The 13,798-nt window shown below is 39.6% G+C and overlaps 1 protein-coding gene across 2 annotated transcripts in view; it reads right to left on the reverse strand.

Annotated features, from left to right (window-relative positions):
• Positions 1-13,798, reverse strand: part of CDH7 (cadherin 7) — a 382,946-nt gene that overhangs the window by 337,792 nt on the left and 31,356 nt on the right. The window lies entirely within an intron of this gene.

Here is a 13,798-nt window from a genome sequence, read left to right on the forward strand (position 1 = left end):
AAAGTGGGCTTCAATGGCACTAAAATTGCCAAACAATTATGTAATTGTTTCATACTGTACGTGCAGAATAACAGGTGTATCAATTAGCAACACATGTGAATTTTTCATGTTAACATTTACTGTAGGCACTAATGGACAAAACTATCCTATTACTTACACCACAGCATCTAAATTCTGTATTTAATAAATCCAGTTATTTAATAATGGAAGCATTATAAGAAGTTACTCTTGGGTGAATGTTTTTTACATATGTGAATACATACTCGTAAAAGAACAAATTCAACTTAGTTTTAAAGCTTCCAATATGACCTTTATAAAATGTTAAAATAATTATATATTACAGTTCTTTTCACTTATTTCCCAAATGCAGAATCCCTATGTGACTCAACTGATCTTCAAAGATGTCAGGTTCAATGGAATAACTGAATTTGCACATGCAGTGTAACAATTTTGTAATTATTTTATTTACTCTTTATGGTTCATATCTGTGGTGTCTTTCTACAGTACAACATTTGGGCTTTGGGCCCAGTAGAAGAGGGAATCCAAATATCTGGCAAGTGACTTTTTATCCTCATGTGTGGACCTGTCTAAGAACTGAGACACTGTGTTCAGCGCTGCAGCCTCACAGTACTGTGGTTGTGGGTTCCTTTGTGAAAATATGCATATGGTTGAAAATCACAAAATTCCAAAGCATTTAACTTACATAAATGAAACATAAAAATTGTATTAGCCTAAGTTAATATAACATGAACTGCATATGAAATACAGTAGTTATTTTATTTTATTACAGGTGGTTCACATTATGCTGTTATTTTAATTGCATTCATTAACTATCCTTCTTTGCTCTTAAGGGGTGTCTTTTTTACTCCATTGTGCAAGTGTATTTATTGTACTTGCTAATTCTTAGGTATCAATCAAATTGCCAGGTCTCCCAGTCCAGAAAGATTCTCATCTGGCTCATTTTTCCAAAAACAATTTACATATTGCTGTATCTGCATGTTTGTTATAGTTTTGGCTATTATTGGATTGTTACTGTACTAGGAATAAATTATATACACAAAACATTGTCAGAAATTACCATATTTTTTTCATTATTTATGCATGCTTGAAGGAGGGATTGAACTTGAAATCTACTAACAAAAAATTCATAGGGGCATACTCAGTTAGCCACAGGATTTACATTGCAGTTTATCATGTTACATTGGGGAAATATATTCAATTAATATGCCTTTTGACGCACAGTAATCACTTGGATAATGTGTGCTAACACATTGAATCCATGTAAAATGAATAATAAATGTATTTACCTGCATGTTAAAATGCAGAAATATTTCTGTCTCTTGTAATTAGCATGCGGGGTTCCCAAAGCAGTGACGTGCAGTGAGGCAGGTGATGCAGAGTGTCTCCTGTCATACTTCAGTATACTCCAGTTTTGACTATAAAAATTTAATTAAAAATACAAAGTAGATATTATAAATATCTTATCATTATTTTAATAATTTTTATTGACAAAACTCTGGAGTACACTGGTCTGTGACATGTGAGGCAGTGCTTACTCTGTCTACCTTGTCGACATATCTTTGATCAAAATGTATCAAATTTCCAGCATTATATACTATATTGCTGCACCTTTGTATAATGCTCACAAGAACTCTTGGGTTTATATATGTGTGTGTAAATCTGGTTTTAATACTAGCCAGTGCCTCCCCAGCCATTTAACTTACCAAACATCACCACCCCATAGCTGATTGAATCGGGCAGTGCTAACAATTAGTGAGTGGGAAAAAACCATGGCTAATTGAATATGATGCATAGAGTAGAGGCAGCAGTAGCCATGACTGAATTTTCATGTGGAATTAATATGAACATTAAATGTAGAAGACTGAGAACGTACAACTTGCATGTCATCTGTTGCGGCTTTACAGTGCACATATTCTTTACATCATCATAATCATCAAGAACACCATAATTACAATCAGTAATGACAACACCAGTGAGTTGATATTAAGTTGAACATACATAAGTGTATATACAGTAAAGCCAATAATGATTCTGTGCTTACTCATAAAACAGCCCTTTTTAAAAAGTTTTTTCATACAAGAAATGTAGAGTTATACTTGCTACATTAGAGAGGATTGTAATTTTTATAGAAAACATGATAGCGAATGAATATTTTGCAAGCAAAACAAATGGTTTAAAATGTGGTAAGTGCTTATTACCTGACATGGGGGTAATTCAGACCTGTTCGCTCACTAGAATTTTTTGCAATGCTGCGATCAGGTCAGAACTGTGCATGCGTATGCACCACAATCCGCAGGCACGTCGCACGGGTACAAAGCAGATAGTTGCTGTACGATGGGTTTTACGAAGAATCCATTCGCATAGCCGATCACAAGGCATTTGTGGGTGGCAACTGACCATTTTCAGTGAGTAGTTGGAAAAACGCAGGCGTGTCCAAGCATTTGCAGGGCAGATGTCTGACTTCAATTATGGTCCTGAACTGGCTGAAGTGATCGCAGCGGCTGAGTAAGTCCTGGGCAACTCAGAAACTGCACAAAGTTTATTTGTACTGATCGGCTGTACATGCGTTCGCACACTTGCACAGCTCAAATACACTCCCCTGTAGGCGGCGACTATCTGATCGCAGCGCTACAAAAAAACTGCTAGCAAGCGATCAGGTCAGAATTAGACCCATAAACCGGTGTATTTTCTTTGTATACTCCTCAACATTGCTATTTTTGCATGCAGCTTCTTTGCCCTAGGTGTACAATTATCAATTTTTTGAACTGCTATCCAGACTGTAAGATCTTTATTTCATGACAACCTTGACTGACCCTTTTTTGAACCCACAATGTACTTCACAATTGCTTTATAATAAATGTAGTTATGACAATGTTTGCAACAGCAACAATCTTCCAATAAGGATGTTGACTGTCCTTGTAAATAATCAACAGATTTTATTTATTTCATGGTGCTTGTTTGGATGTTCATATTGGCCTGGCAGGGAGACAGGGATACTCCTGCTGGGCCCTACTGTTTCAAAGCTCTACCCACTAATACAGATCAGGAGAAATAGACTGTCTACATGGTGGCCCAGATCTACTGCACGACACCTCAGTGACTGATGGGTGACATGTCTGCAGTAGGTGCAGTGAGATATATAGAAAAATCCAGGAAAGGGTAGGAGTGGCTAAAAACAGCTGACCAAAGTATGACCATTTAACATACTGTGCAGCAGGAGACTCTATTCAGAAGAATGAGGCCCTAAGGTAGGTAATTTACTGCAGATGTTCAAGGTAACCCCTTAAATCAAAGATTCTCAAATGTGGTCCTCAAGCCACCCCAACAGTCCAGGTTTTAGGCACAGTATATCCATGGCTCAACACCTATGGTTAACTGAGGTACTAATTAAGTCAGTGGTAGCCAAGCATAGCTAACTTAAAACCTGGACAGATGGGGTGCCTTGAGGTCCGCATTTGAGAACCTCTGCCTTAAACAACAGAAATCATGAGGGGAACTATTTATTATTAATATTGGTGCACTATTTATTTAAATGTTTCAAAAAAATAGGTGACACAATATACTGTATTTACTAGTATAATAATGGGAACATTTTGTTTTTATTATATTTATGGATCAAATAATTATTATTCTACCAAAGGGGCAAATATTATTATTCTAGAATTAAGGGAGCAATGATTAATATGACTTTATTAAAGGGAGCACATAATATTTAATTTTCTTATAAATAGTTGACTATAAAAAGCACATACAGTTTTACTAATATTTTATTAAGGGGCACAGATTTTTTATTATTTTACTAATAGGGACACAGAGCAGTGTTAGTGGTCTAAAGGGGTGATTATTATTATTATTATTATTATTATTATTCCACTAACGGTGGCACATATTTTCTTATGAAACTTAATGTTATTGTTACAAAACTAAAGGGGGTGCATATTGTTATTAGACTAAATCGAGAACACACATTATTCCATGAGCCCCTGCCCTTAGTTTCCACCTGTGGGTCATTGATGCCTTGTCCAACACTGCATTTACTGTATGTAATGTAAATTAATTAGAGTAGTACAATAGGATCCATGGAACTCTGTGGAGCTGGATCACTGGTTTCACTTACAATAAAAAAGTTTTTTTATTGACATTTGGGGGAAGAATTTAGTTTTTTATTTTTGTTTCTCAGATGAGGTTGGAGGATCATGCAATATTTATGCTTATCATGTGCCTGCTGTTTCTCATTTTGTTCTGTCTTCATCATCACCGCTTGATACAACTTCTTCACATGAAGTTTATAGACAATGTCTGTTGTTTTTCATCTCATTTTTGTGATGTTGTCATCAGAATCTGCAGTCAGGTTGCTCTGCATAATGTACAATAGAAAATGTTTAACAAAACTTTTCATATTATTCCATATTTATTGTCACTGATACTTACTGAGAATCTTTTTTAAGTAATATACAGTAGCTAGGTACATGAGGTTGTCTGCCTGCACACATTTGCCCTTTTATCTAGTGTCAAATGTAGGATCCCATTTATGAATAAATAGTAATACCCCAATAAGTAACATTACTTTGGGGTTTTTTTTTCATTTGAAAAGTATAGATTATACTTCCAGTTTCAAACCCAGCTACTTCAATGCAGTAAGTGTGCTTAGCCATCAGTTTTCCTCTAGACTATAGATTACAATATTGTGTTAGCTAGTACGGTCAAGCTCTGTAAAACTTGGTTAGTGTGGCTTTTTTGCAGTTCCTAACTGCTGCAGTTTCCTGTTATTAAAATGCCTGGATACTCTAAAATGCAGACATTGGCTGGGATGTAATAAAGTTCAAGTTTGTCAGGCTTGTGGAATGCAAGCCAAACTTGGATGTTTTTTAAATTGTCAATCATGTACAAGGAATGGTTTAGCCTTGTACATGTTTGCCCGTTTTAAAAAATGTTCGAGTTCAGCCGGCATCTGTTGACTTGTATGTTGATCTGCTCTGCTGGGATGCAGAGTTCTCTCCAGTAGCAAGATCTCATCTGCACACCCAGAAAATGCTGTCGGAATGGCCATGACACACCTGTGTTTGGCAAATCACTCACTATTACCACTCCCAAACACCGTCTACCTGTCACTCACTTCAAAAATAATCCCTTATTGTGACCACAATTGCAGTTCAATTGCTGTGCATGTAGAGTGAAGCTCAGACATATGCGCAGTCAGAAAACATTGACCAATTTGCATACAGTACTTCAGCAACTTAGTAACCACATCTGAATGAGGATCAGGGTGCAGTAGTGCCATGCTCAGACCAGGAGCTTGAAGTCATGAACCTTGACGAAATGTAACAGAATTTAAACTGTAAGTTTCTATAGGACATAAACTGTAAATTACAAATAAAGATGTGTCAACAATCATCTTTGCTATATCCCGCCATGTATGGCATGGTCATGCCTTGTGATTTTTCTTAATTTGCTTCTTTAATATGTTACTTTATACATATTCTATTTAGAGATGAGCGTGTTCGGTTCTCTGAAAACCAAACTCTACCAAACATCACGTCCCGAGCCCAGATCAGAGTACGGCTCAGGTTTTCCCGAAAGACTTGGAAACCAGAATGAGGCAAAACGTCATCATCCTGCTGTCGGATTCTCGCGGATTTTGGTTTCCATATAAAGAGCCATGCGCCGCTGACATTTTCACTCCAATCCTGGAGAGTGTAGTGAGAGGATGTGTCTCCTCAGTGTCTGTGCGGGAAAATGGTGTGGTGCGTGGGGTGGTGACCTGCTCTCATGTGTCATTCCAGTGCTGTCTTGTGGTGCATGTCCAGTGGTGGTGTCTTGTGCTGCATCAGTCCAGTCATAGTGGTGGTGTTCTGTGCTGCCATAAGTCCAGTGCTGCTTTATAAGTCCAGTCCAGTGCTGCTCTCTTGTGCTACATCAGTCCAGTGGTGGTGTCCTGTGCTGCTATAAGTCCAGTGGTGGTGTCCTGTGCTGTCTTAAGTCCAGTGCTGCTGCTGTATAAGTCCAGTACAGTGGTGCTATGTTGTCCTGCATCAGTCCAGTGGTGGTGTCCTGTGCTGACAAAAGTCCAGTGGTGGTGTCCTGTGCTGTCATAAGTCCAGTGCTGCTGCTGTATAAGTCCAGTGCAGTGTAGCTGTGTTGTGCTGCATCAGTCCAGTGGTGGTGTCCTGTGCTGACAAAAGTCCAGTGGTGGTGTCCTGTGCTGTCATAAGTCCAGTGCTGCTGCTGTATAAGTCCAATGCAGTTTAGATGTGTTGTGCTGCATCAGTCCAGTGGTGGTGTCCTGTGCTGTCATAGGTACAATGGTGGTGTCTTGTGCTGCAATAAGTCGAGTGCTGATGCTGTATAAGTTCAGTGCTGTGGTGCTGTGCTGCATCAGTCCAGTGGTGGTGTCCTGTGCTGCCATAAGTCCAGTGGTGGTGTCCTGTGCGGCCATAAGTCCAGTGCAGTGGTGGTGTCCTGTGCTGCCATATGTCCAGTGCTGTTTCTGTATAAGTCCAGGGGTACTGCCATATAAGTCCAGTCCTGTGGGTGCAGCCTTATAAGTTCAGGGGTACTGCCATTTTAGTCCAGTGGTACTGCTGCATAAGTACAGGAGTACTGCCATAAAAGTCTAGTCCAGGGGTACTGCGTATAAGTTCAGGAGTACTGCCATATAAGTCCAGTCCAGTGGTGTAGCCATATAAGTTCAGGGGTACTGCCGTATAAATTCAGAGATACTGCCGTATAGGTCCAGGGTTACTGCCATATAAGTCCAGTCCAGTGGTGCAGCCGTATAAGTTCAGGGGTACTGCCATATAAGTCCACCAATATTGTGCATATATTACATCTGAGCAAATTCGAGCACGTCCTATGTTTTGCACATACAATTAATTTGGTGTTACAGAATTTTTTGAAAAATGACAGGGGCATGCAGAAGATTCTGTCGGTGGCCCGAAAAATTGCTGGCCACTTTTGACATTCATCCACTGCGTGCCACTCCTAGATGGACCAGGTGTTTGTGCTGCACACTTGTGTCGCTTAGCTTAGTCACCCACTGACCTTATTGTACCTCTTTTTCTTTTTTTCATTATTTGTTCTTTGGTGCCTAGTTTTTAAAAGTGCCATCCTGTCTGCCACTGCAGTGCCACTCCTAGATGGGCCAGATGTTTGTGCCGCACAGTTATGTCGCTTAGCTTAGTCATCCAGCTACCATGGTGCAACCTTTTGGCCTAAAAACAATATTGTGAGAAGTGAGGTGTTCAGAATAGACTGGAAATGAGTGGAAATGAATGTTATTGAGGTTAATAATATTGTAGGATCAAAATTACCCCCAAATTCTCTGACTTTATCTGTTTTTGTGTTGTTTTTTTTTAAAAATCATCCAGATCCAAAACCACCCAAAAGGGTGGTTTTGGCAAAACCAATCCATATCCAAAACATGAGCAAGCATCCAGGTCCAAAACCAAAACACAAAACACGAAAAGTTCCCACTGCACATCTGTAATTCTAATATGGCAAATAAAATTTTTAAAATCCATCCACTCGCTACTCGCTGAAAATAGCTTAGCCTTGTTTTGCATGTTGTGCCAAATTGAGCAAAATAGCAAATATGTATGTGGATACATCTGTATTCTATGTAAAGTGTTACATAAAAAATAACTATAGAAATAATAGATAATATAATAAAATCTCAAATTATCCAAAATTTATATTCCAAAGTCACCCTAAAACACCAGATCATCTCTATGTTCCTCTACCAACCCTAAATCATTTATATTCAACCTAAAACACTCAAAGGGATGTCGTTATGTGAAATGCAGTCAGGAGACTGCCGGTCACAATACCAGCACCAGAATCCTGCCCCTTTACAGTCCCAACAGTCGGCATGCCAACTAACAGGAACTCTTCCCACTTGTGTGTCCATGACACCCATGGAGCAAGAATATAACCTGTGGCAAGCTCAGCTCACCACCGAGTCCACAGTGAGGATAGTGCAGCAAGCCTGCAAGGGGCTTAGTTGCGCTTCTCCCCCCCCGCATGGATATTTAAAAGCTGGGATCCCGGCGTCAGTATGGTGACCGGTGGTCTCCTGACCTCTGGTCACGTATACACAACCCCACTCAAACATACTGTATGTTTCATCAAAACAACCACAGTCAGTCCTAGACATAACCTCAGGGAATGAAAAATCATTTTATTTAAAATACATTCTTTTACTAACACCTGAACAAACAATAAATCTGATCTATTAAAACATCAAGCGAGACACTTACCTCCATAGTTTCCAGGGAATTAATATTTTGCTTGCACTCAGACAATTATCCACCTGGCCAGGAAGAAGAAGCAGCAGCAGAAGTTTATCTTCCCCTCAATTCACAGGGGGGAGCTGCTCTACTGAACCCAGTGAATACAGTCAACTAAACATAGTAACTACAGCCACAGTTAGGGGTATAGTCATTATCCCTTTATTTCTACAAAAACAGGTGAAAATTAACATACATGGATATCTCCTGCTTACTGTACCTTTGAGTCCCAATCAGAGTAGGCAAGAGGGGTGAGCATGTACTGTTTATATGGGCCCGGACTGCAGAGGGGGACATTTCTCCAAATCAGCAGTGCTGAAGTCAGAGGTATCACCAGGTGTGGTGACAGCCGGTGGGCACTCTGCACTGCTCCCCCCGCACCTCCGGCGCAGCCGCCATAAAAAGGGATGTGGCCTAACAAAAGGGGGCATGGTCTCACTGAGGTCTCCATATCTTCACTCCGAGGGGTGTGTTCAGCATCTTTTGGTGTGTCTAGTATCCTCAAAGATGATGGCTGCCCCCAAAGACTGGGCTGAGGGCAGTGCTGGCTTTTCATGTGTAACAGGAACCGAGTGCTGCAGGAGAATATCACACTGCAGCACCCAGTTCCTGTCACTGCAGAAGAGCTGTCACTTTGGTGTCACTCCTTTTGAGGGTGACACCCAGGTGTGGACCGCACCCCCACACCTGGCATGTTACGCCACTGACTGGAGTTGACAGTGCCATGAATTAGAGAGCTGTTTTCTGTTGAAGGGTATTCATATTGTTCTCCTTTACAATGCAGCTTAGACCCTCCCCCCATGGACCTCATTGGCCATACATCTGAAGCCAGGGATCATGTGACAGAGTGAGAGGTAGCACAGCAGATTATCAAATAGGGACTCCAGAAAGAGAGGACACACCGGGGGGCCACCACTCCACAGATACCCAGCTCACCCTGCAGCACTTGTGGCACCCCCATGCAGTGTTCACAGCTCCCCCCTGTAGCATGTGATGTCACACATAGTTTTTTGTGCTATTATACTTACCCATATAGACTCTGGGCACTAGGGTCACTAGAAGATGCTAGTGCTGTCCCAGAGTATAGTGCACATGTGCAAAACATGTGCAAAACTGTGGGAAAATTGCAGCTGCACCATTTTCCCAGTGGTTTCTGCAGGGCTGCTGCCACCGACGTGGGACTTTGCAGGTTAAGTATTATAAAACCGGGTGCACCGTGTGCGTCCTGCTGGACACTGCACATACAGTACTGCACCCATGTAGGACTGATGACAATCCCCCTCTGCAATGGCACACAGAGCAAAGAGCCCTATATGCAACCCCCTTGTTATGCCACTGCCCCCAAAGTAATGATGGCAACATTTACACTTTCCAATTTCTCTGCATAATACTTTTACCAACAGCAATATTGACTGTCATGAAAAAATTGACTCCAGTTCCTTTTCTTCATCATTATTGAGAAAATACTTAAAATAACATGTCTATAAACATTATAAATAATCTGGGAGGCCTTATACATCTGCAAAATATTTAAGCATGAATTTGCTATATAACAGCAAATACTCTATCTAGCGCTATTCATTGCAGGTCATTACAGATATTGGAGATGGTTGTCATTTTTTTAATTAGAGATGTGCACAGACCCCTGTGCTTTGGTTTTGTTAAAACCACCCTCATGGGTTTTGGTTCAGATTAAATTTCTGGTTCAGTAATAATCAATAAAAAAAAATATTAATTGATAAAAAGAACAGCTAAAATCATGTAATTTTTACAATACAAAACCCAAATTTTAGATTTAAAGTCTGAATTTCGAACCGTGGGTAGATCCCATCCAGGACTCCATTTGAATCTCCACGGGAGATCTGTATCGCATTTTAGTTAATTTCGGATCCCCAAAATTTGTGTGGATTCTGATTTCTAGAGAATCAAACTGCACATCTCTGATTTTAATTCACAAATAAAATAAAAACTTGACAAGAATTGTGACAATAGTTTGATTATTGTATTAATTTAATCAATTATATTTTCTATTGCACTAATAAATCTACTTTCAATTAAGTACAAACATTAGGGCAACATATATTTTCATGGCTCTGACTATGCAGATACTTTCAAATTACTGCATTTCGTCATATTGAATTGTATATTTTTACATAATCAAATATGCGGTTCATTGGAGAATTGAATGCTCAAGAAGAAAATTCTATTTTTGAATTATGGCTCCAAAATGGTTGCAATGTTGAAGAAATCCACATTCAGCTTGGAACAACACAATACTCCCATGAGTGATTAGATTTATCCATCATAAGGAGCAAACATTTGATTCTACCACAATCAATGTCATATTGCCATGTCCAATCCTACTAAAGTTGACCTGCTTTAAACATTAGATAAAGCAAACATTTGAGCCTTCTATAATCCACACAATACAGCCATGATAATAAATTCACACGTCCATACAAACAAGAGTAATGTTACAAAAAACATACGTTGTAAGAAAGACTTTGCACAACTTTCAGTGTTTGTGCAAAACACACAGTACTTAGTATAGAATATACTAATTCAGTTTGGTATACAATTAATAACAATTATTGTTTCGATAATGTAATGTGTAATCAACTGATGTTATAACGAGCCCTCATTCCTACATTGGGGGGTATTCAATCTGTGCCAAGTTTGTTGACAGTCAGAAAACCGGCACTTATTTGACAGTTGACTATTCAATAGTGGCCGTTTTCGCCAGGTTTTTGATCCATTATCATCATGTCTTTTCGATTTTTTAAAATCAAATCTGCATGGGTGAAAATGGACCAAAAAACTATCGAAAATGCCCGTGAATTTGTCGATCCACATGGTCTTCTCCCGGCTGGATTTTTTGACCAGTCGAAAAACCAGGCAGGGCTTTGAATAGTTGGATGTAAATTCGACCTGCAAACTGGCAAAAAGTGCTGTTATTTTTATCTAGTCAAAAAAAACCTCACAATTTGAATACCCCCATAATGTGAAAAATTTTTTAAGAATTGCAGGCTATTGATTGACTAAGCACTATTTTGTTTCCAAATGCCAATACCCACAATGATGCTCTTATTACTATTTTAATATTGAACTTCATTCTCCTGAATATTGCTATAGCCCACTTTGCCTGCCTCCTTTTTCTGTGTAGCCAATAGTCGCTCTTTAATTACAGTAATTCTGTAAATACTGTAAATAGAAATGTAAATGGAAAAAAGATGAAACTTAAGAAGGCGTTAAAATGATTCACTAGAAATATTTGTGGGTATACTATTAGTGTAATAAAAAGACATTTGAAAACCTGCAGTTAATTATCTAATTGTACGTACAGTACCATGGCTTACTCAACATTTACTGTAAATGTACGTATAGACGTGTAGTACTGTACAGTTCCTGATGTGAGCAACAATATATGTTATGGAAATGTACTGAATTTTATATTATCTGGGTAGTTTTCCTTGTCATTCATCAGTTACTGTACTGCCAAAATACATCTCTGACCGGGATGCAGTTAAATTTCCTGCTGTCTGCAAATTCGGATACTGGTGCAGGAATCCTGTCAGCCGACAATTCCAACATCCAAAATCCCAGCGCTCAGGGGTTATTCCTACTCATGGGTGTCCACAACACCCATAGAGTTGGAATAGAACCTGTGGTGAGCCCACTCTTTGCACCTGCCCTGCTGCCGTCATACTGGTGTCTGGGATGCCGCTGTCAGTTTATTGACGTCCGGCATCCTGGCCTTCTGTAAATCATACCGAACCCCTCTGACCATATCACTGCTTTAAATTGCAGTGTCTTTTCAAACATTCAAAGGACAAATCAAGGAACTAACCTAAGCTTTCATGAACAAAAAAATGGTTATTTCAACAAAAAAAGCCAATCTAGAGCAATTTATTACTGATCATTATTATTCCCTCCAACAAACATTCAGGTACCTACTAATTTAACATTGATTTTAGTAACAAACTTGCTGGTTCATTAACACTCTAGAAAACATTTTGAATAATTTATTTATTTTACTGTTGTAGTTGTCTTATATTGCTCAGCGGAACTAATTTTACAAAGACCAGTTCACTTTAGTTAAACAAATATTATTTTATAGATGAAAAATCCATTGCTACTGTACAGTAATTAACCTAACACTAAATGGTTGCGAGCAACATGACCAGCAACACTATGATATACAGGGTGGTCCATATGTATTGAAACACCCTTATAAAAAGAAAATGAGTAAGGAAATATTATTCCAGTGTCTACATATATGATATAGGAGTGGGAGAAAACTTTTTAGGGTATGTATGGTGGCTATCCTGAAGTCAGCCATCTTGGATACAACTCTAATTTTTTAATTGGGAAGGTAGTCATATGACATATCAAACATATGCAGAATTTCATAAGAAAAACAGTGTTATTCTTCATTTAACAAATCTTTATTTATTCTCAAGTTTAAGTGAGCTTTCATTTGCATTTTTTTGGATTAAAATTTCCATACCCATTTATTTTTATAAGGGTATTTCCAAACTTATGGACCACCTTTTATATCAGCTTGCATTGTGTGTAACCATAGCATGTAGTATTTGTCTTGGCGCACCATCTACTGGATTGACGTGTAAACTAAAACTTCATGAGTCAACATAACCTGCATGATTATTGATTGATACAAAGGGCCTTATTCAGTATAGATCGTATCAGCATTGTGATCACATACTGAACTCTTTATGCCCAGTGCACACGTGCAGGAGATGTACTGCGCGTGCGCACACAGGGGCTAATTCAGACCTGATTGCTGCTGTGCATTTTCACACAGCGGGTGATCAGATCTGAACTGCACATGCACCGCAGTGTGCATGTCCATGCTAGAGATGCTATCGGCATCTCTGCCCAGCGTTTGCCTTTGCCTGATTGACAAGCAGAGACATTCGTTGGGCCAGAGGGGATGGGCTGGTGGCTTGTGGCAGCCGTTTTTGGGGTGCGGTCCGGGCAATGCAGGCATTCCCGAACTATATGGGGGATGGGCCATGGCGGCTGCATGACATCACCCGCAGCCGCTGCGACCGGGTATGCGACAAGTAGCTCCCTGCCAGCTCCTTGTCAGGGAGCTACTTGTCAACTTCAAAAGCATTGCAATGCTTTTGTACTTGTTGGGGGGGAGATAGGGCCTAACATGCGTGGAGGACTAGCCCTGTGTTGCAGGGACGTGCAGTCAGGGGAGGCAGGGGAGGCAGTGCCTCACCTGTCATACTACACAGTTTTTATTATAAAAATAATCTGGAAAATACAAAGTAATTATTTCTAAATTATAAATATAATCATATATAATCTTTGTAGTCTTCAAATCATTTGTATAGTGTAAACTCACAAATGCTGCACTGCTCCAGGAAGACACAGAGAGTCGTGAGGCAACATCCAGCGGAGCCTCCACTGTGATAATAAGAACTGCCTGGTGCAGGGGGGGCGGGGCTCCACAGCAGCCAATA

Source organism: Pseudophryne corroboree, chromosome 5 (genome assembly GCF_028390025.1).
Source record: "Pseudophryne corroboree isolate aPseCor3 chromosome 5, aPseCor3.hap2, whole genome shotgun sequence".
Taxonomy (NCBI): domain Eukaryota; kingdom Metazoa; phylum Chordata; class Amphibia; order Anura; family Myobatrachidae; genus Pseudophryne; species Pseudophryne corroboree.